We start from the raw sequence: 21371 nt of genomic DNA on the forward strand, positions 1-21371 counted from the left end.
TACAATGTTCCCATGAAATTAAAAGCACACTGACAGTTCAGGAAGGAATGATGTTCATATCACTATCATTTTTGTTTTTCCTAATCTATTTATTTGATTGACATCTTGAATCTTGTGGACAAGTTTTGTATGTTATCTTTTCCACTCTTGTTTTCATCTAGAAACATACTCTTTTTTTGTAATGAAAAACATGTCAGAAAATCACATATGAGTCATGTAAACTTGTGGATAGTTTGGACCTAATGCTGGGCCTTGATATTAGAAACATTTTGAGCGGAGCAATCAAAATTGCAATAGCTTCTGACCAATGGCAGTGCTCTTTTTTTTTTCTTTTGTATGATATTTTCTTACGAGAATTATGTATATAGAAGAATATTGTATATGAATTGTATGTGTAAAGAGTATATTAAGCGAGTTTATCAAGGCTCTTTCATATAGTATGATGCACCAGTGCTCATTTCCGTTTTTGAAAAACTCTTGGGAATATTTTGAGTGAAATCTCGTTGTGTTTTGTGTCTCTCTTCTGTTTTTTGCCATTGCATTAATGTGATCATGGATGTATGTATGCTATGATGTAGTGTAATTTTGTGGATTTATGCGAGGAGGAAAAAGCTGAAAATGAGTTGGCCTTCAGTAAAAGGGATTTATTACTCTTTTGTTGTATCAGTAATCATGATAGTGATTTAAGACAGACCCGAGTATCACGTTGGAATTCCCTTTCTCCCAACTCGACGATGTGACGTTGGTTTCCAATCTGTGAATCCATCAGGAATATTGTGATCTGTCTTGAGAGTTACATTGTGATTACAGTTGTCGTCGGGAAAGAAATGTATATTTGGTCACAGAATGTGTCAGATGGCAAATTGACAATATATTCTGAGTTGTTAGAGAGATGGGGAGGGAAGGGGGGGGGGGGAGTAAAGCCACATAGAAAGCAGATTCATCTTGTGTAATCTCCACAAGGAGTACTGATTCGTGAAATTGCAAAGACTGTTTTCCTTTGTTTTTGTGAAAATTTTGTGGCATGGAATATTCGTATTAAGGGACATTCCTGTATCACAGCTGTCATTCTTTTCAGACAAAAAAAAAAAAAAAAAAAAAAGACCAGCAAACAAGCCAAAAGTTATATACATGTAGTTTCATACATGGAAGAGCAATAATGTATGACATGTTGCTCGTCTGTGTTTGTATGTGATTGCAAATTCCATCAGTAATTCAGTCAGGTTTTGGTGGTGTGATGTGTTTTGAGGTTAGTAATGCCCTACGGAATGTCTCATTTGTGAAGTCTGATGACAACTTGTGTTACAACTGCTGTGAAAGGATTTTAGTGTCCTGCCGGATAAGGTGAAGAATGTCATTTCATGGGATGGTGTGAAAGGGCTGTACCAAGGAGGTTTAAGAGTTGGAGTTCCAACTGACTGTAATTATTCAAACAGTTGTCAGATTTCTATTGATGTACAAATGAATTCCACAGGTGCATTCGTGCCTTTGATGATCGATGTTCGACGCCGCCGTCTTGCTGAGCAATCTGAAGATTCATTTTGAACGTTAACATAATGTTAGCCATATTTTGCTTATTTATTTATTAAAACAACAAAAGTCAATCCCATCCAAAAATTTTGTGCAAAAGTGTAAATCAGATCATGTGAAAATGTTTAAAACTACCATCCTGGAAAGCCGCTTCATCACTTTTCCACTTAATTTCCACAAATAAAACTAATAATGGAATAAACTTCAATAATTCTTTATTGATAGGTATATCAGATTAATGCCCGGATTTGCCCAGTCGAGTAATTTTCATCTTTATTTCCGCATTTTTTGCGCAATTTCTATTTGCGCATCCTCGTGTCTGTACCACCTACCTTTTATAAGAAGGGGTAGCGAAAAGTAATTACCATCACAAAGATATTTCTTCCTTAGAAAGTGGCCGGTGATTATGCAAAGAGACAATTGTCTTCCTATCTGCGTGGCAGATCCTGTTTGGCACATGCTTTTAATATTTTTGAGCGGCGGCATCGAACATCTAGCAAAGGAAATAAAACCCCGTTTACAGAGCGGGGCTGGGCCGAGCCGCGGCCGAGCCCAGCCTCAATTGCGAGGCCGAGCCCCGCAATTTTGTCCGTTTACACTGCCGGGCTCGGCCGCGCTTTTACTCGTAATTCAAACTTTTCAATATTTTGTCGTAGTGGCGCTCTGCTTGTAAACAAACGCAATTTGGTATAGTCTGGTTTTCAGACCCTTTGCCAACCGGATTCCGTGGCGACGAAGTCGCCGTTCGGGAAAAGGCCTTTGCCGAAGGAAAAATATCCTTTGCAGGACAAAACCACCTTAAACTATACTAGTTTTCGACGTTGAGGGGGTTAATATCCTGAATAGCGAAGTAGTACGGGCAGAGGGTTTGGAAGCCAGACTAAAATTGGCCGCGGATTTGGCCCAGTGTGCGTTTACACTGAGAAAAGGCCGGGCTCGGCCGCGGCTCGGCCGCGGCCGAGACCACCTCCAGAGCGTGGCCAAATGCGCGGCCAATTTTGGCCCCGCATTTGGTTTTTTGCGCCTTCATTTCACGGGGTCTCAAACGGTTGTGACTCCATTCTCTTGAACCTCCTTGGCTATACTTTGTGTCCCTGGGCTGCGACACTGATGCAATATTGTATCAATTCAGCAATAATTAAACCCTTCGGTACAGGAACTTGGTGGCCTGTATATTGGGATTGCAAAATTCAGTATGGAACGGCTTACTTAATTGATCAGTCAGTCAATCAGTTAGTCAATCCGTCAGTCCGTCTCTTTCGTGGAAATATTGTGTCAGGGCATACCACTGTTATCACAGATCCGGTTCGTTTTGAAAAGAGTACAGTAACACTTTAATTTTACATTCAGCAAGGCTGCTATTCATTATTAGGCCTACATGATAGATTGTATTGGTCGGATCAGTAACGCATTCGCGCAAGGCCTAGGTTTCCTACGTCTACAAACGTGTTTCAGTGTTGAATAACGGCGACTTGGTCAGGGGAATTTGTGAATTGATGTTGCTGAGAGAAATGGAGTAGGTTTCCCAGGGACATGTGGTGAAAGGAACAGCAGATATAAGTAGATATAGGACTTTTATGCAGAAGAACTCCACAAAACAGCTGCCGAGCCGTGATGGGAGTGTTAGCGGCGCGGGTAATGAGGCAGCGGTCCGTATTTTACGCGCCGGGTTTCTCCGCAGCATTTCCGCCAGGTTGGCTACTTTGTCGAACAATTTGGCAAAGTCAACACAGATTTCCTCGTGAATGCTAATTTTGTCCGTGTTTTTTCCCCTTCATTCCACGCCGCGCAAAGTTCAGATGAACTCCTACTGGATACCGAAAAGTTTTTACGTGTTCCCGTTAACGTTTTCCGATGGTCAGAAAATTTAAACTTATGTGCAATAATTTTTTTTTTCTGCGATTGAATCAATTCCATTTTCTCCGTTGTGGTCTTTCATTTTGGCATTCTGCAATTATTTTGGGGTATTTTAAGGCATGGGGGCTTGAAAAGCATTCCAATATCGATAATTTTCCTTAATCAAACGCTTTTTGGGTGAAATTCCCGATTTCGATACATTTGCAGCTTCCGTTCATGCTGTTATACTTTCATATCAACTTACAATGCGTTATTTCACGACGCTCGATTTTACTCGAAATTCACTGACACGACATTAAGAGAGACTGAGACAGGCTTTAGACATTTTTTTAAGGTATATGAAAATAGATGTTATTGTTCGACTTATTGTTTGAGCGTCTTCGTGCACAGATCCAAAACTCAATGTAAGTAGATTATTAAAGTGTGTTACCATGTTTGAACGCAAATTTCAACAGCGATTGAATTGCAATGGCAGCAGGCTGTCCGCAAAACAAAAAAAAAAAGGAAAGAAAAAATAGAGAGTAAATATATATATTTATATTTTGATGCCTGATGTATGAAGAAACGCAATGGGTATAGAGCAGGACAATTCTCGTAAGGTTTGATCACCGCATTCATTAAAACACTTCCTAACGTGTGAACAAGTATTAAGTGTGTATATGTTGTTGGAGCAATAATAGAACTTACACCGGATGCTTCCCACATAATAGTATTGGCAATTAAGAAAGATCATTATCATCATCATGTACATAGCAAGCTGAATAGCACTGTACAGTATTCGGTGTGAAATATCCGCTTTGTTTTGCGCCTTCGTTGAGATGAGGTAAAATATACAAGGTGGAAAAGATTCCATTAAGCCAGTTCACAGTTACAATCTGAGCATCATGTGCAGATAAAGTCATTGCAGACCTGAATCATCCTCTTGAAATTGACCTGTAACTAAGGTACACGTATTTGAAAAACTGATTATGGGTCTTCATAAAAACTACTTTAATATTCCTGTATAGGAGGTCAATGTGTATTCTTACTAAATTAACAAAAGACATTCATGCAGCAGTTAACACGTAAATTTGTACCACTATCTGCTTGGCTGTTTTCAGCTGCTCTTCGAAAAGATTATTTCATGTTTTTGTGAAGTCTGTGGTTCCAGATGTTATTGCAGACTATAGTGCTAACTGTGAACTGGCTTATGTAGGAACGTACGTCGTACTTCCCTTGAGCCAGTAGCTCATTGTGCGACTTCAATCGTTGTCGGTCGAAGTATCTTTGTGTGTGTGTGTGTGTTTCTGTTTTGCTAGGTTTTTCTTCTTTGCTCATGCTCTTTTCATTCATTGAAGTTTTTGGAGATTATCCAAAGGCATTTAATGCTTGATTTTTGTTTGTCTTTTTTTTTCAGAGCCTCTTACGAAATTGAACGCTGCCGTATAAATTTGCTTGGAATGTTGAAAGCGCGGTGAACTAGACTTTTTGCAGCGTTTTTTTTTTTTTTTTTTTTTTTTTTTTTTTTTTTTTTTTTTTTGTCAGATTTCCGTAGCTTTTGCGACTTGAATGTTTCAGTTACGTTTAATGATATCAAAGGCAGTCAGACTGTACTGGCCGTATAGGTTTACACGCCTCCACAGTCCTCTTTATACATGATACAGATTGAGATGACCACGACTGACCTTTCGAATGGGTCGAATCATGTAATCTTCCAATTGATAAAAAGAAAATCCACTGGGCAGCTGTCTGCAGAATTTGTTCATGGCTAGACTACGGAATTAATATGAATACTGACTCCAAACATTCATTTCTGACTCAATATATAGGATCCGTTTGCGCTAGTGTTCTGTGCTCTAATAGTCTTAAGAGTTAACAAAGCTCAGACGTACCTATATCAGTAACCATGTGGTGACACCACGCATAAAATATATCAGTTTTGTTTTTCTTCTCAAAATAATTCTATATCCTGTAGGACGCCCTCTGTGTTGCACTGTATACCTTTGATCCTGCTAGGGTGAGGGCGTTCACAAAAATCCTTGGATATCCTTGCACTTGCCATTCCGTTTACGAAATTGTCGGCTAACTGCAGTGACGCCATAATGAGAGACTTGCCGCAGGCCATATTAGTATTGTTTCGTACAAAACTCGTATTTTCAAAAAGAAGATTATGAAAGCTGATATTGTATTGCGCAGGCTGGTCTTGCTGTTTTATGTTTACGCTTCCTGTATTTTTTTTTGTTTGTTTGTTTATGTTATTGGTTTCTTTAAGCACTGTTCACACAGGACATGGTGTCAGGATGGTTTGTTATGACTCCAACAGCTCATTGTAAACAGGGCTCAGACTACTTAATAATTTGCGGACATGTAGACATATGCCTTTAGTGAATTGGCGACTGAGATCATCGGATATTCAGATGTGTCGGTTGAAACCCCCCCCCCCCCCTCCCCTGCATACCTCCTGAATCATTTGTCGGTGGGGGGGGGGGGGGGTATTGAAACTTTTTTTTTAGATGGTGAAAAATTTGTGCTGCCTACTTTGCTGTGGTGGATACTAACAAGCCAAAGAGAGACAAGGAGAGAGAAGTTAGTGGACACCATTTGTGTTGAATGTCTTTCACAACCGACTCTCTCGACACGCAAAGTATTCATATACTATGTATGGATAGTATGAGCATGCCCCACTAAGTTACTTGTGTAGGACGCACTAGAAGGAGGCCATTCAGACACGATAGTAACGTCGTATGAATACATACTGGTATCCATACCTCTTTTATCCGAACTCCGTTGAGCTTATTGAATGTTATGTATATTTTCCGTTTACGTACGTCATACATCCTCACGTCGTTTATCGCCATACGAAAATTTGCCAATCTCGGATGAGAACGCCGCTCATGCACACAGTCGACGGACTAGATGTGTGCCAACACGTGGATATAAACATTGCAAGTGAACAGTGCTTTTCTGTTGATCAACCTTTATAAAATGTAATGCTATTTCATGTGTTAAAAAGCCAGTGAGAAGCAGCCTATGTTTGTTGATTTTGTCATGTTAAGAAGGAACAATTCCATTGATATGAATTTTAGTGTGCACAATTTTTAAAACTTGTTAGAATTTTTAGAACCATTCGGTATATTGTTAGAGATGGACTTTTCTTGTGGTATTTACGTTTGCTTCAATTTCTTGGCTCATTTAATTATTGAGGACTGCCTAATTCTAAACAGATGTTAATACCTGAATTCAAGTGTATCATTTATGTTGAACGTGGTGTACACCTCTAACATTTTCAGCGTTGTAATAAACAAATACGAGATCATATGAAAGGCTGTCTTTTATAGTTTTCACTTGCGTGCGTGTCATGAAAGGAGTACCGTATGTCGATGGGTAGACTATGGCGGAATGGTAGATCAACCCTGCCTATACCGTGCAATTTGATTCCGTATGTCAGATTCCCAGTTGAGGTAAATAATGTTGTAATCAGGTTCTTCCTCATTAAGAATATGGGTTTTTTTTTTTGCGCAGTTGAGTATGTCTGTAAATAGAATCTGCGCAATAACATTTTATAATTATTTTAAAGTATCATTTTTGTTAATAATAATAATAATAATAATAATAATGATATTAACAATGATAATAATTATTATTGTTATTATTATCATTATTATTGTTATTATTATTATCATTATTATTATTGTTATTATTATTGTTGTTGTTGTTCACTTTGCGCTCGTGCAGTGGAGTGTGTCGTGGAATGTGTATTTGAGCATGTTGTGACGATTGACGAGATGACCTGCGGAAGTACACAGTATAGAACGTTTTATACAACACCTCAGAATGATGTCGAATTGTGATTGTCCAAGAACATGTCACATGACATTCAATAGTATACGAATAATTTATGAGTTGTGAGTGCATCAGGGCACGAATATCGCACGAGGCGCGAGATAAGCCACTGGTCTATTCAACAAGGCGCGTAGCGCCGCGTTGAATAGACCAGTGGCGAATCTCGCGCCGAGAGCGATATTATACGTGCCCCATTGCACGAACAAAATCATAAATTATTCGTTTTATACAACACCTTGTCCACAATCACAGTACCAAATTAGTGACCGCCAACTCAGAAAGGCCCAAAAATAAATGTAACAATTAGGCCGAGAATTGTAAACCACCCTGTGTACTGCTTTCAAACACTCGTCATGATTCGACCACACAGTCACAGGAATCACAAACTCCGCAGGGTCTATACCCATTCTACACTAACGTTAGATCGAGTTAGGCCCCGACTGTTAGGCCGATCTGAGATGTCGGTAGATCTAGTAGTATCTAGTAGGTCTAGTCTAGACTTTGTCTATTTCCGAAAATGATTTTGTATAAAAACACAGAGAAATAATCAAATTACTGTTTCTCAACTTGAAATGAAGTCTTGATTTTGGGATCACTGTGGTCCACGTAGCAGATCAGAGTCAAAAGTAAAAACACAGCAGTAGGTAAGGCCGCAATACATGCAACTAGCTAGGTAAAGTAGCTGCGCGTACACGTTATACGTTGCAGTACTCCGCCGCGCCTGGTCTGCATGTGTGAGACTAACCGGCAGCGCAGCGCAGCCGGCCAGCACGTAGTTTGCTGGCGCTTTGCTAGTGTGAGCCACAGAACTCTGTGAGCGGCCGTGCATTAGTGGCCCCCCGCGAAGCCGTGCTATAGTACCTTCGAGCCGTGCAATAGGCCCATGCCAGGGGCCTATTGCATGGCTGTCACTCTCAATGAGTTTGATAGGTATTTTTTATATGATGACCGACCGTGCCCTATTATAGCAATCGAATTTTGTAACAAGCCGCATGCTATTCACTCTAGCGAGTAACGATGAAGATCGTAAGGATACTGCTGTGGTCCGATTTGTCGAGTATCGATAATGGTTTGTTTAAACGTGTACCAACCGGATATGCTCAGAAACTGCAGTACTTTCGACGAACCGCTTAGGTTAATATTTCGCATTTTCGTTGTTACCCAACTCAAATCTTGTTATTATCGCGTTCTAGTATTCATGATACTGTACATACAAAGTATACATTTACTTAGCAAATATTGACAGTTCTGCAGACATCGGAGAACTACGATTTCCCTTTAAAGATGTGACTTGGGGTGACGAGAGAGGAGGAATAAGTAGTGCTTGATCATCATTGAAGAAAAGGGGTCCGAGAGGAGGGAGACGTATATGTGGTGGAAGCATTAAATGGAAGAAGAAATAGAGATTGATAAGGGTGAGACATCGATTTGAGTGATGGAGTGAAGGAGGAACAGCAAAATTGCCAAGACAGGAAAGGAAATGGAGATTCATGTCTAACGATGTAATCTGATAAAAACGGGGAGAGGACATGAATTAGTGGGGACTGTATAGGTTTAGAGTAGTCATATCGAAGTGTGTGGGATTCTATGATAGTGAACAAGATTATAGGGTAATAAAAAGAAGAAGAAAGAACTGGAGGAACTGATAACGAGGGGCGAAGAGGAAGATAAAACACGCCCACAGACACTATAGACAACCGAAAATCGTAGAAATGCGCCCCATTCGACAACGAACTGGTATAATCAATTCTGCATTTAGGAATTGAATATCTAAACAATTTGGCAGTCTGCGTAAAAACCGCGAAGATGGCATTATTTCAAAGGGTATTGTGTTATTATCTGTATTATTGATTTTATTATTTTTTTAACTATGCTGTTTTGATTTGGTGTTACAAAGTGCTGATGTACATTACACTTTTCATAGTATGTATATTCGCTTGGTGTCATTGGACACGTGAACTTGTAAAATTGGACATTGATGATAATGTTGATGGAGCTTTGATAAAGGCCTATATAATGCTTGAAGGTAATGTTGATGGAGCTTTCAAAAGGCTTATATACTTGAAGGTACTCTTGAATGCAATCTTTATGATAATAGTAGTCACACGCATATGTATCTCAAATTCATCTCAAATTATTGAGACCGACATGATTTTCCAACAACTCTTGGTGGAACTTTCCGAAGATAGTCGATAGCATGATAAGAATGCCTGTACTTTGAATAGTGAAAGCATTTCACTATCAGCACTTTTTTTTAATTCAAAAAGGATGCTTACATTTCCATTTTCGTGAAAAGGTATAAATACACCTATATAATAGTTATGTATATATATATATATATATATATATATATATATATATATATCTGTGTGTGTGGGTGTGTGTGTATAAGACGAATGAGTCTCAAATACGCCATCTGTAGATCCAACAAAAAGGTTTTTATTCACAAAATGTGTGCATAAGATTATTTCCAATCCATTTTCCAATCTTTACCAAAATGCAGCATGGCATTACACACACATCAGAGGGACGAATGTTCCATAACTACACTGACATGGTAGTAGACTTCTTACGTAACATCTCTCCTCTCTCCGTCCCTTTCTCCCTCTCTCTCGTTTTGCATCTATCCCGTCATCTTCTCCTAACACACAAAAAATCCCTGCCATCACAGATTTTTGACGTGAGGCATTCGGTTTTGCTGGAGGAAACGTGCTATAGCGAGCATAACCCTCACCCCAAGCCACTGGCGACGGGCAGGGAACTCGGGGGGGGGGGGGGGGGGCTTCGTCCTAAAGGGCTCCAGATCAAATTACGCGAGCATTTTACTGACGGAACACATCCTTTCAGAGATATTAAACTTTGCTTCCCCGAGAGCCGTTTCCTCCCATTCTTCTGCCGTTCTTTTACATCGTCGCCTCGCAGACCTGTTCTAAGTTTAGATTTGGCTGTAAGCAGCATATTTTGCACGCTATTTGTCCCGATAAAATCGATAAAATCGTGGAGTTACAAGACACGCACATTGCGCAGACAACCTGCAGAACACTCGTCCCCTAACGGGACAAAAGGCTTGAAAAATATTCGTGTGAAGGATAGAGGGAACAAAAAAGAAAGGGAACGAGAGAGAGGGGGGGGGGGAGGGGGGAGGAAAACGCACTTTGGGGACAAGGTATGACTTATGTGATTGGTAATTTCTCTCATTGATAAAAATTGCCCGATTGCCCTTCAGTCATAGCACGAAATGTGTGGAATGATAGATCGAGTTTCCTCCAGTTTTCTGGTCGATACATTCCTATAGTTGCACTTTGTTTCGCTACATGACAATTTCTGCCCTCGAATTCTGTCTTCAAATGGCACTTAATCTGATAACTTCCGTGGGGAAAATATAGGAAAAGAGCGATGTGAAATTTGAACTTTGTTTCGTTTGATCTTTAACACTTTCAGTACCATGAGCAACCTTTCTGTTTGTAATGACGATGACAGTTCGAGTTGTTGGCCCTGAAGGGGCTAAACGACGTCCATTCTCTTTGTGTATGACCAAGTTTCAATTTATTCTACTTTATTCCATAGGTCAAATGCAACCAAAGTTCAGCAACTCCCAGATGTTGTTTTCCACAGACTTTAGAAATTGATAATACAGACAAAACTATATCCGCGCAAAAATAGATTACAGTTCGTTATGCCGAAAGTTCGTTAACCTGAAAATGGATAACGGAAGTTTTCAATCTCTCTCTTTTTTTTTTAACTGATATCAGATTCAAAGGGAGCTATCCAACAGCTTTTGTGTAATAATAACTCAGAAATGTTGAATTAGGCGCCTGTTGCGTTCTTTGATGAAACTCTCCATTCGAGCGCTCAACAGTCTCCTGGGAGTTACATTTTCCCCTCCAGACAAAATTTTCCTTAGATATCATTTCACTTGAAGAAATGATAACGGGGAAGTGAAGTCTTATATTACACATCTAATAAGCAATATCTGTATAATATTTTATCATGTAGCATGCCCTTAAAAAAAAAGTAATCCAAGCATAAACTAGTATATAACGGCTAGTAATAGTATGTTTGACCTATCCGTCCCTTACACGTCGCATCCATGGCCATTTATCTATTGTACATTATTTTTTATCTTATATCCACATGTGTTATATAATTATACTCTAAATCATAGTGTAAATAACAGGGAGTTTTATATCAAACTAATATTCATTCGTCACAATCCCATGTGTATTAGTGAACCGTGATGTGTAGGACCTATACATATATACGTCCATACTTTGATTTGGATTTATTTATTTATTCAATACTCCATAAAAAAATCATGCAAACAAACAGAGAAAATACACAACATATAAGTACAAATACATTACATTCAAATTCATGTCTTCAAGTGTGTATAAAGTAACTGACATGTCTGCAACGGATACAAAATATAAACATCAACACAAAAAAATTATGAAGCATAAGAACTTGACAGGAAGGCGGAGCCTTATATGAAGCCAAGTCCTGTAACATGTACCAAATGAATAACATATTAATTACAAAGAGTAATTACAAAGATACAAAAACAGCAGCACACAAAAAAACACAAACAAACATAGACACACAAACACATTAAACAAAAAGTGTATGTATATATATATTATATATATATATATATATATATGTATATATTATATGTATACTGTATATATATATATATATATATATATATATATATATATATATATATATATATATGTATATATTATATGTATACTGTATATATATATATATATATATATATATATATATATATATATGTATATATTATATGTATACTGTATATATATATATATATATATATATATATATAGTCTTATAATGAACATTTTCTACAATACATTTATTCTACAGATTGTCTGTCACTCAAATACTGCTTAAGATGGGTTTTAAAATTCGTAAAAGTCTGACTTGATTTTATTTTCTCTGGTAAGTCATTCCATATTTTTGGTCCATTATAAAATATTGACTTTTGATAAGAGCTTAATCTTACAAATGGCAAGTGATAATTAAACAAGTTTCTTGTTACACATGTATGCATCTGGCTATTGAGTTTAGTGTAATTTGGTAATACTACATATGAGAACATGAAAACATAAATATTGTACTTTGATAATATATACATATCATAAATATTAAGAATTTTCAAACGATCAAATATTGGCATTGTATGAGCACGGTAATCGCTGTGAGAAACAATTCTGATTGCTTTCTTTTGTAATTTTAAAAGCCTCGACATATTTTGTTCACTACAATTTGCCCAGATTTGTACACAATAATTCAAATAAGGCAAAATTAGAGAATTATACAATAATAACAAAATTTCTTTTGGATACGAATGAAATCTATACAATAAACCAATATTTTTTGAAAGTTTGTTGCAGACAACATCGTTGTGCTGGTTCCAAGACAGCTTTTCATCAATTATTACACCCAAAAACTTAACATATGGAGCACGTTTAATAAAAACACCGTTGATTTTAATAGGAACAAAATCATCATGTGCTTTTTTGTTTGAAAATGATATAAAATTTGTTTTATTTATATTATGAACGAGCTTATCTATATCTAACCAATAAACCAGCTTTTTTTGAATTCACTTTATTACACCTGTGGATGTATTTCACAATTTAGCTTCATTGTTTATAATAATCTTTTGTTTAGGGAATTAATGGGGAGTTGTTAAAGTAGAAGGGCTGCTTGTTATTAGCACCGCCAGAATATAGATATACTACGATATAAAGACTTGTTCGTCAAGTACGGTTACAAACTCAACGAGTAGTGATTGTATATGAGAGCGTTATACTTGCTCTGCATGTGCTTTCATGCAGAGTTGCATAACATGTGAATTTAGTATGATCATCGATGTTTGATAATTTATGGAATGTGTGTTTCTTTTTGTTTTAAGGCTATGTACACCAGCAATCTGAACAATCTGAAGTTTGCGTGTAATTTTATCGCGTTACACAATCAAACCCCAATAAAATAGAATACTGGATAGTGTAAAATGAAGTGAATCAATTATCATAATCCAGGGTCGACGCACCCGAGTGTGGTTTTACTAAAGTAGAATCTAAACCAGTGCGTGACAACCAGAGAACAAACTTGCAGCCTAGATTACATTGTCCCTACGACCGGCCAATCTCTTGATCTTTTGGTGACGGTGTCAATAAACTTGCACGGCACACTGTAAGCAGGGCGCTTCGATACTGCCGGAAATTCCAGGTCCCTGGCACGTTGCTTTTCGCGCTATTTATGCAGAGGGCGAGAAGAGAATGCATTGAAGTGAGAATTAGGCGTATAGTGGCATAAAACTTCCCAGAATATTCAATAATCTACGGGCATTACACCCCACCCTAAAAAAAAGAAAAAAAGAAAAAAATGCAAAAAGGGAAGACTTGGAAAAAAGACGAAGAAAAAGGGGGAATCGGACCGACAAGGCCATCTTGCGTCGCTCGAGCCCAAATGAAGCGCAGTCTTGGTCCCGACTCTCCGAGGGCGGTTTATTCTATTGTATCAGTAACGAGAGCAGTTTTGTATTATTCTTCGACGACAAAGAGCAACAATACTATAGTAAGTTGTTATTCCTGTGATTTCCAAATCATGTATATTCACATCGCATTGCATGCAGCAAGGGGATTTCATGACATAAAGGCAACTGGAAGTTAATCATGAAAATATCAAGAGTAAACGAAGGAGAGAAATCGTTTTACTTTGATATACGATTACATGCTAATAAGCAATGACGGTAAACTATAGAAGACGGTATCTATCATAATGAAGAATATACTGAACAGACAAAATAATGCGTGTAAGTAAGTAATGCGTGTTGACAGCTTTTGTTTCCATGTTCGTTCGTTTTTCTTCTCTGCGTTGTCCTTGGTTTGATTTTCCAGGACCTTTCACAAATTTCATGGCGGTTCTAAACCACCATAGTACATTTGCAATGTACACAGCAAGGAAAATGTACAGATTATCAGAGAGAAAGGGGGAGGGAGAGAAGAGAAATAGACTGAAGGAGAGGTATATAGAAAGAGAGAGTTAGAGGAGAGAGTTGGAGGATGGTAGAACATATTATATACAGATTAATCCCTGGATGAAATATTGTGCGCAACTGAATCCCTTCACCCGACGGCCTAAAGATGGCTTTGCATACATTGGGATAAAATCTTGAGCCATCTAATACCATCTTTACCCACTGTCAGTAATGAAAATCCTGAAAGTAAGAGAACGAATTGGCGGCCAGCAAAATTGAAGGAATTCTGATAGTCCTGAAAAAGAAAAAAGAACCAGAATAGTGTTACTATATCTGCCGCCTGAAGAAAGAGGCCTTTATGGTGTAGGCTAATTTCTCGCTTAAAACGGTTTCAAAAGCCATTAAGTGTATCAACAGAAGCTTTTTAGTGTCACTGTGAACTGCCAACTACAGATCATGTTGATGTTTCAGCTCAATGTATATCTGGAGAAAGGGAAACTATAGCTGTGCTGTTCAGCATGATATACCAACTGTAGCTGCAGGGGAAAATAATCATGGACAAATGTTCCTCTAGCACATTCTCAGCAAATGATAAGACTTGTGCCATGCGAAAGAAGTTTAGCACACACAAAAAAAAATAGTAAGAGATGAAAAGGCGGCCAGACGGGAAAAGTAGAGGTGATCAGGTACCTTATCCCATCAAACCGAGGGATAAAGTTTTACCGCGCCTTACTAGCCGCAAGGTGCGGATATGCACAGCCTCAAAGTAGGTGATAGGTCTGCCCGTATTCACTTACGAACTTGCTCGATTTGCCTACATACTTTGAACCACATCATCGCATCTTTATCTAGTGCCGTATTTCTCTTGAACATATCTAGGTCCCTTTATCCTTTGTCATGATTTGTTCATCTTTTTTTTTTCTAATCCTCCTGTCAGTTTTCTTCTCTCTTTAGGTCCTATATACAACTCTTCCTCCGTTCCCTCTCCTGACCTTTTCGTATAAGCACTATACTGTTTTTGTGTGTACAGTCGTGGGAGAACAGCCTGGACTGTCGCCCTGTTATCAGTCCGCACAGTGTAGAGTATGTCTTCATCTACAGTAGATAGGAAGGAAACTGAGCACCACGCCGCTTTTCTGGGCCTGTCACCGTGAAATTGCAAAACAATCAAACAAACAAAGGAAGAAACAAACAAACAAACATACGAAAGTGATGATCAAACGCTAAATTTAGCGGATTGATGATCTCCCTGTCTGTGATTACAATTTCTTCTAATATTAAGATTGTTGGAGACTCGACCAACACTTAGTGGGGACTAGTAACACATTCTTCACATTGTCGGATTAGAGGTCCCATGTGTGAGAAAAATTAAGATCCCACTTCATCCATTCATTGCAAGAAGCATGCAGGGTGAACAACCAGATGAAGTGGTCCGCCTCACATCCCAAATGGACCCCACGGAAGACCAGCTAGTGTAGCTAAATATGGGCTAGCCAGTCATCTGATTACGTGTTCCGTATTTACTGTTCAATCACATATTATCATTTCATTTATTTTGTATCCATTAAAATGGCAAATATATATACTTAGGTCCCTATTTGATGTCATCAAATTGGAACTAAATCGCTCTCATTTATCAGTGTGATGATGATGACGATTATGATAGCACAGTCAACTCTTAAAACATCTTATATGACAACCATTTCATATAATACTTATAAAATTATTTAAAATGATAGAAAAACTTACATACTGCTGGAAAGAATATGCCTATAGTGTAATCCTTAATACTGGAGCTGCACCTGTCAAGTTTATGGTGTTATAATCATGGTTCGTTTAAAAAAAGTAATGGGAGAAACATTACAGTACTTCAGAGTGACAGCCATTTTCATGAATAAATTATCATTTCTTTTTAGACAAATGGCAAAGGGATGGCGTAGTTTTGGTTGAGATGGGTCTTTAGTTGAGTTTGTGTGTATGACGTAATGAGAAACCTCTTACGAAAATAATGTGACAGATCATATAACTCTAGGAGGAATTCAAAGTATATTTGATATAACTGTTTTCTTTTTAGATGGCGGAGACATCTAAAACACAGCGATTGTAATAAGAGGTTGGACCAGCCTTTTATTACGATCGCTTTATTTTACTTTGGGGTTGTTTTTTTTTGTGTGGATATCTCAGCCATTTCAAAACCAATTTTCATTTAAATAAGCTTTGGATTCATCTTAGTATTGTATGCTAACATTTCATTTCGCAAAAAGTTAAAAGTTGAATCCTCATCTCAACCAGTCTTATACTATCCATCTAACATTTCATTTGAATATAGTTAAAGCGAGTATAGTTACTCAAGTCGACACCAAGACGCAAGAAATGAATCCATCAAATTTCATCAAAATGTAATTACATTAATCTTATGAGGGGCGAAATAAGTATGCTTCATTTCTGAAGCGACAACCATATACACTATATTACATAATATGAGTATTGTGTATTTCTATTATTGTACGTATATTTAATCGATCGCATTGTTACAGAATGATGCGATACTCTCAAAGGCAAAACCAAAAAGCCATAAATTCCCCATCATTTTTGCACATGCTAGTTACTCTGGAGTAGGCCCTATACGTTTGATCCATATACCTGAAAGTCTCTGCCCATGCAAAGAATTGTTTGTTTGTTTGTTTGTTTGTTTTTGTTGCTGTTAGATGATTAAAGGGAATGTCCTTTTTGTGATGATGTCCTTCTGCTACTTTTCTGTGTGGCATGGCAATGCGATTTTCCCGTTGCCATGGTGCAAGATTAGGAGTCGTGACATCACATGCTGCAAAGAATGTTGACCATTGACCCTATACGTACTTTATTCACTGTCTCTGGTTGCCTGGCTGTCTGTCTATCCGTCTGTCTGTCTGTCTGTCTATCCGTTTGTCTGTCTTTCTCTCTCTACCTGGCTCCCTCCATCTATTTCGTATTCTCACTGACCAAAAGGGTGTAATTTATGGTTGATTGATCGCAGGCCGTAGCTTGATTGGTCAATTATATTGCGTCCTAAAGCATGGCCCGAGAACAGCAATTCCGGAGAGTAGAAAAGTTAATAGGAGGGGGTTAGTATGAGAGAGAAAAAGAGAGAAAGAGAAAGTGTTTGTGTGAGAAGGAGAGAGTGGGGGAGGGATGGGGAGAGGGGGAGAGATTAATCGTAAAATATCACCTCTAAAACCCTTCATCAAGAGCTTATAGCGTAAAACTCCTTATCTTCCTTCATCAGTATTACGGGTAGGAGGTGTATTCGCTTAATCACTATACTTGCGAACGTCATCATCTGAAAGCATGGTTGTTCACATTCGAGTTGCTGTCGTCACATCAAGGGTATCAGACAAACTTAAATCTGGCGCATGGTTTGGAGAAGATCACCATCACCATAGATGGAAGATATTAGTATGATATGGACTGGCCTTGAGGGGGATACGACATTTATTGCCCGGACTAGAATTGTATTTCCAGAGTCGAAGAAGAGGGCAATACTATTCTAAAGAGGGCAATGTAGGGTCGTATCCCTCGAAAGTAGACAGTCCATATTACTATTATTACCCATTTCAAGCATTTCAGGCATCTTCGAGCAGTAACCTAAATCATGACAATGTACACTTCCCGATTTACGGTAACAAATCTACTCGGCGTCAGGTCGAACCCTAACACCACTGCGCTCAGATACACCCACATGCTTGCACACACCCCCATTCACAAAATATTCAGGTACGCGGCGCGCTCACACAGTCGCAGCGATCGTCCTCTTCTTTCTTTCTTTTTTTTTTGCGTGCTAACGTATTTGAATTTGCCCTTCATCGCGAAACCTCTCCGCGAGAAACTCTCATTTCCTGGTGTGTATATTATGTAAACCCGGAAGAAGGATGATACCCACTAATGTCGCCCGCTGGAAGCTGGTGGTTTGTGCATGTGTTTACGTGTAAAGTTAATGGCGAAACCCGGAAGAAGGATGATCCCCACTAATATTGCCCGCTGGAAACTGGTGGTTTCCCGGCCATTCAAATTACCAACTACTATTGCCCGGCAAAACTACCCCATATGGGTAATGATAAACTGTATCAATCGAGAGGGCTGTCATGTAGATAATTACAAACAACAACCAAATCGTGACGCTTTTTAGTACATATAGCTACCACCACGTCACTCGAATCATCCGTAACTAGTTTTCCACAGCCAAGAACTTTGTTTCAGAGAAGTAGGAATACATGGTAATCTTATGCATATTATACATAGCCAAATCAGATATGAAAATACGTATAAACAATGAATATACCTCATATAACTTCGGGCATCTCAGTTCGATTGAGTTTTGAAAGCAGAAGCTAAAAAACAATCAACCAGCACTCACGCACACAGGCACAAACAACTGGATGGACAGACGGACAGTCAGACGAGTACATACACATGCTCATGAAAACACTTTATAAAGACATTTCCTTTTAAGATCTGGTTTCTCTCACCTTGGTCCTCACATTCAATGCACACAATGATTAGGTATACCCTGCAATGAGAGCAAAGGCCCTAGCTTATTACTCAACGTGACAATATGATTGATTTCATTTGAACGTAATCTCCAAATTGTACCAGGTTAGAAATCCATCCTAGCGCAGACTTCTGAAACTCATTACATGTTAATAGTGAAACACTCTCGTTACATCCACATCAGAAAGATGTAAAAGGAAAAACAAGAGAAAGAAAGTCGTGACAGTTGTGATTCATCATAGGCTAAGCGCAGGAAGCAAAGGTTTGGCGTTCTAGTTATATGCGATTACTATGCACATGGGTAACCAGTATTGACCAAGCCCCAAATTCGTCATCCGGCAGTGCTTCTGTTTAGAGCAATGGAAGACGTATAACCACTGAGTTTATTATTCACGTGAAACGAATTCTTTTGTTTTCGTGCTTTCATCATGACACTATATTCGACAAAAGATTGCACTTCGCACCTTCTTGCTTTTTCCCCTCTTCTTCAAACTAATTAACTTAATGTATTTGCCGCAATGTCTGTACACACAGCAATCTTTGCTTTCTTTGCTTAGTGCGTGCAACTCTTTCGTTGATTTAAAGTTCAGTCTCCCATACATCTTATGAGATTCCCCTCTTACACTGTATTTCAACCTTATTTTGTACAGCGGCGTGGGATTTTGGGTTAATACAAGTCTGATTTTCTCTAATACACGTCATTTTCTCTTGCATGCTTAAGGTTTACTGTCGGCAGGTGCTTAACAGAACAAGCAGGCTGACGCTGAGTGACCGAGATTCCAAAGTTTGCGAAACCGTCATTAGAATGACTTTAAAGACATCCATCAAGCTTGCCCCAATATAGAAGGATTAGTTAACGCTAAATTGAAGAAGAAATAGACTGCAAGTAATCAGATATATGATTGATCTTTGAAACCTGTACATGAGAGCAGTTTCGTGGATACCTAAACGCGTTACGAGCGTTCCCAATATGAGCCGCCAGGCCGCCAGTGGGAAATTGTGCCCAATTTACATTTAAACGACTTTCTCCAGAAAAGTATAATGCAAGGAGGCAAGTTTACTGCACACGACGCTGTCTTGTGCCCTAGTTCCGTATGTAGATATACCAAACGATCGCCGCGGATTTAAGGTCTGCCGGGAAAAAAAAAAAGAAATCAGTAAAAAGTGGACAGCAACAGATAAAGTGGTCACCTGCTTCCGGTATATATCATAAAGGGAATCTCCACAAGGAGAAATGGAGCTGCTCTACTTTATCCCAAATGGACGACCCGCTATAAGTTCGAGGTTAGACATGACTGACATTAAAGTGTCTGGTCGCATGTATCAAATAAGTGTGATCAGCATGGAACTTAACATCTTGTTTCACTGTTTAAACTCGTGTTTTCCTATTGTTTTGTCTAAGACAGCCACAGGGATTATTTAAGCGACTTGACTGGACTTGCGATGCGTCGTGCAAAACCTGGTGATCTCTGAAGGAGACAGACAAGCAACCACATAAAACTCCCATTCGGAAGGATTTGACGTCACAACATTCTAGTTTTGCTTCCCAGTGATCAACGAAATCAAACTTTTCATGTAACGTCGACAGAGAACGTGACAGTAAGAAATACTGACAAGGGATATGAATCTTTCGCTCTATTCTTCGAGTTTGCCTTCGGGCTCGGACGGTGGAAAGTTGTTTCCTCTCGTGATACTTGTCATCCCCTTGCTCCGACCGTCGCTATGCCAAACATCTTTCTTTCTCCCATCATCCTCCTCGCACTTCACTTCTTCAATTCTTCAATCTTCTTTCTATCTGTCCCACCCCATCGTCCCCCACAATTAAGCCTTGCTGGATTCCCTCCTAACCCATGTCTCACACGTTCTCCCTATAATCCCTGCTATTAATTTCCTATCCTAGGTACCCCGTCCTCCCCCCCCCCCTCCACGAGGGCTCACACACCGTTTCAGCATCAAAGGATGCATAATGTTCATCCTCACTTCCTCCAGCACGTCTCCCCATCATCCGTGTTACATTCTGATTTCGGCCAATATACACCTCTTATTCCTTCAACTTAGAGATATCGTTATTTTCCATATACAGTTGATGCAGTGCGACCCAAACGTTTGTCATTGATAGCGGTAGAATTCAAGATCGTTGGAAATGTGTTTGTTGTGGAGAGTTGGAGACAAACGACAACAGGTTATGGGAGAAAGAAAAAAATAAGACGACATCGAAAGACATGCAAAGTCATGGCCGTTGTTATACCACTGTAATTATCATCTACCAAGAAGCCCTTGTAGTACTCTTGGTCAGCCTCGCTTTTACTTCCTTAATTTTTGCAAATTGCAAAATGAAAATATATAATCGAATGAAAGCGTCGGAGTTTCTTGAAAACACATCCTGTTGGCTCGGTAGGGTAGCTGATAAGCTGATATTCACTTACATATTTTGCTTGATTCGAATGTATCATATGAAATATATCTCGAACGAACTCCTCAGAGTATATAGGGAGAAAGGATAGCAAGTCAGAAGCATGTGACACACATCGAAAAGTCAATACCTGATTGTGAAAGGAGTGATTTCCCGAGCATGGGCGAGGATAATGGCATAACCGACTTGACAAGATCATAATCCAATTTT

Source organism: Diadema setosum, chromosome 18, assembly GCF_964275005.1.
Source record: "Diadema setosum chromosome 18, eeDiaSeto1, whole genome shotgun sequence".
NCBI classification, from domain to species: Eukaryota; Metazoa; Echinodermata; class Echinoidea; order Diadematoida; family Diadematidae; genus Diadema; species Diadema setosum.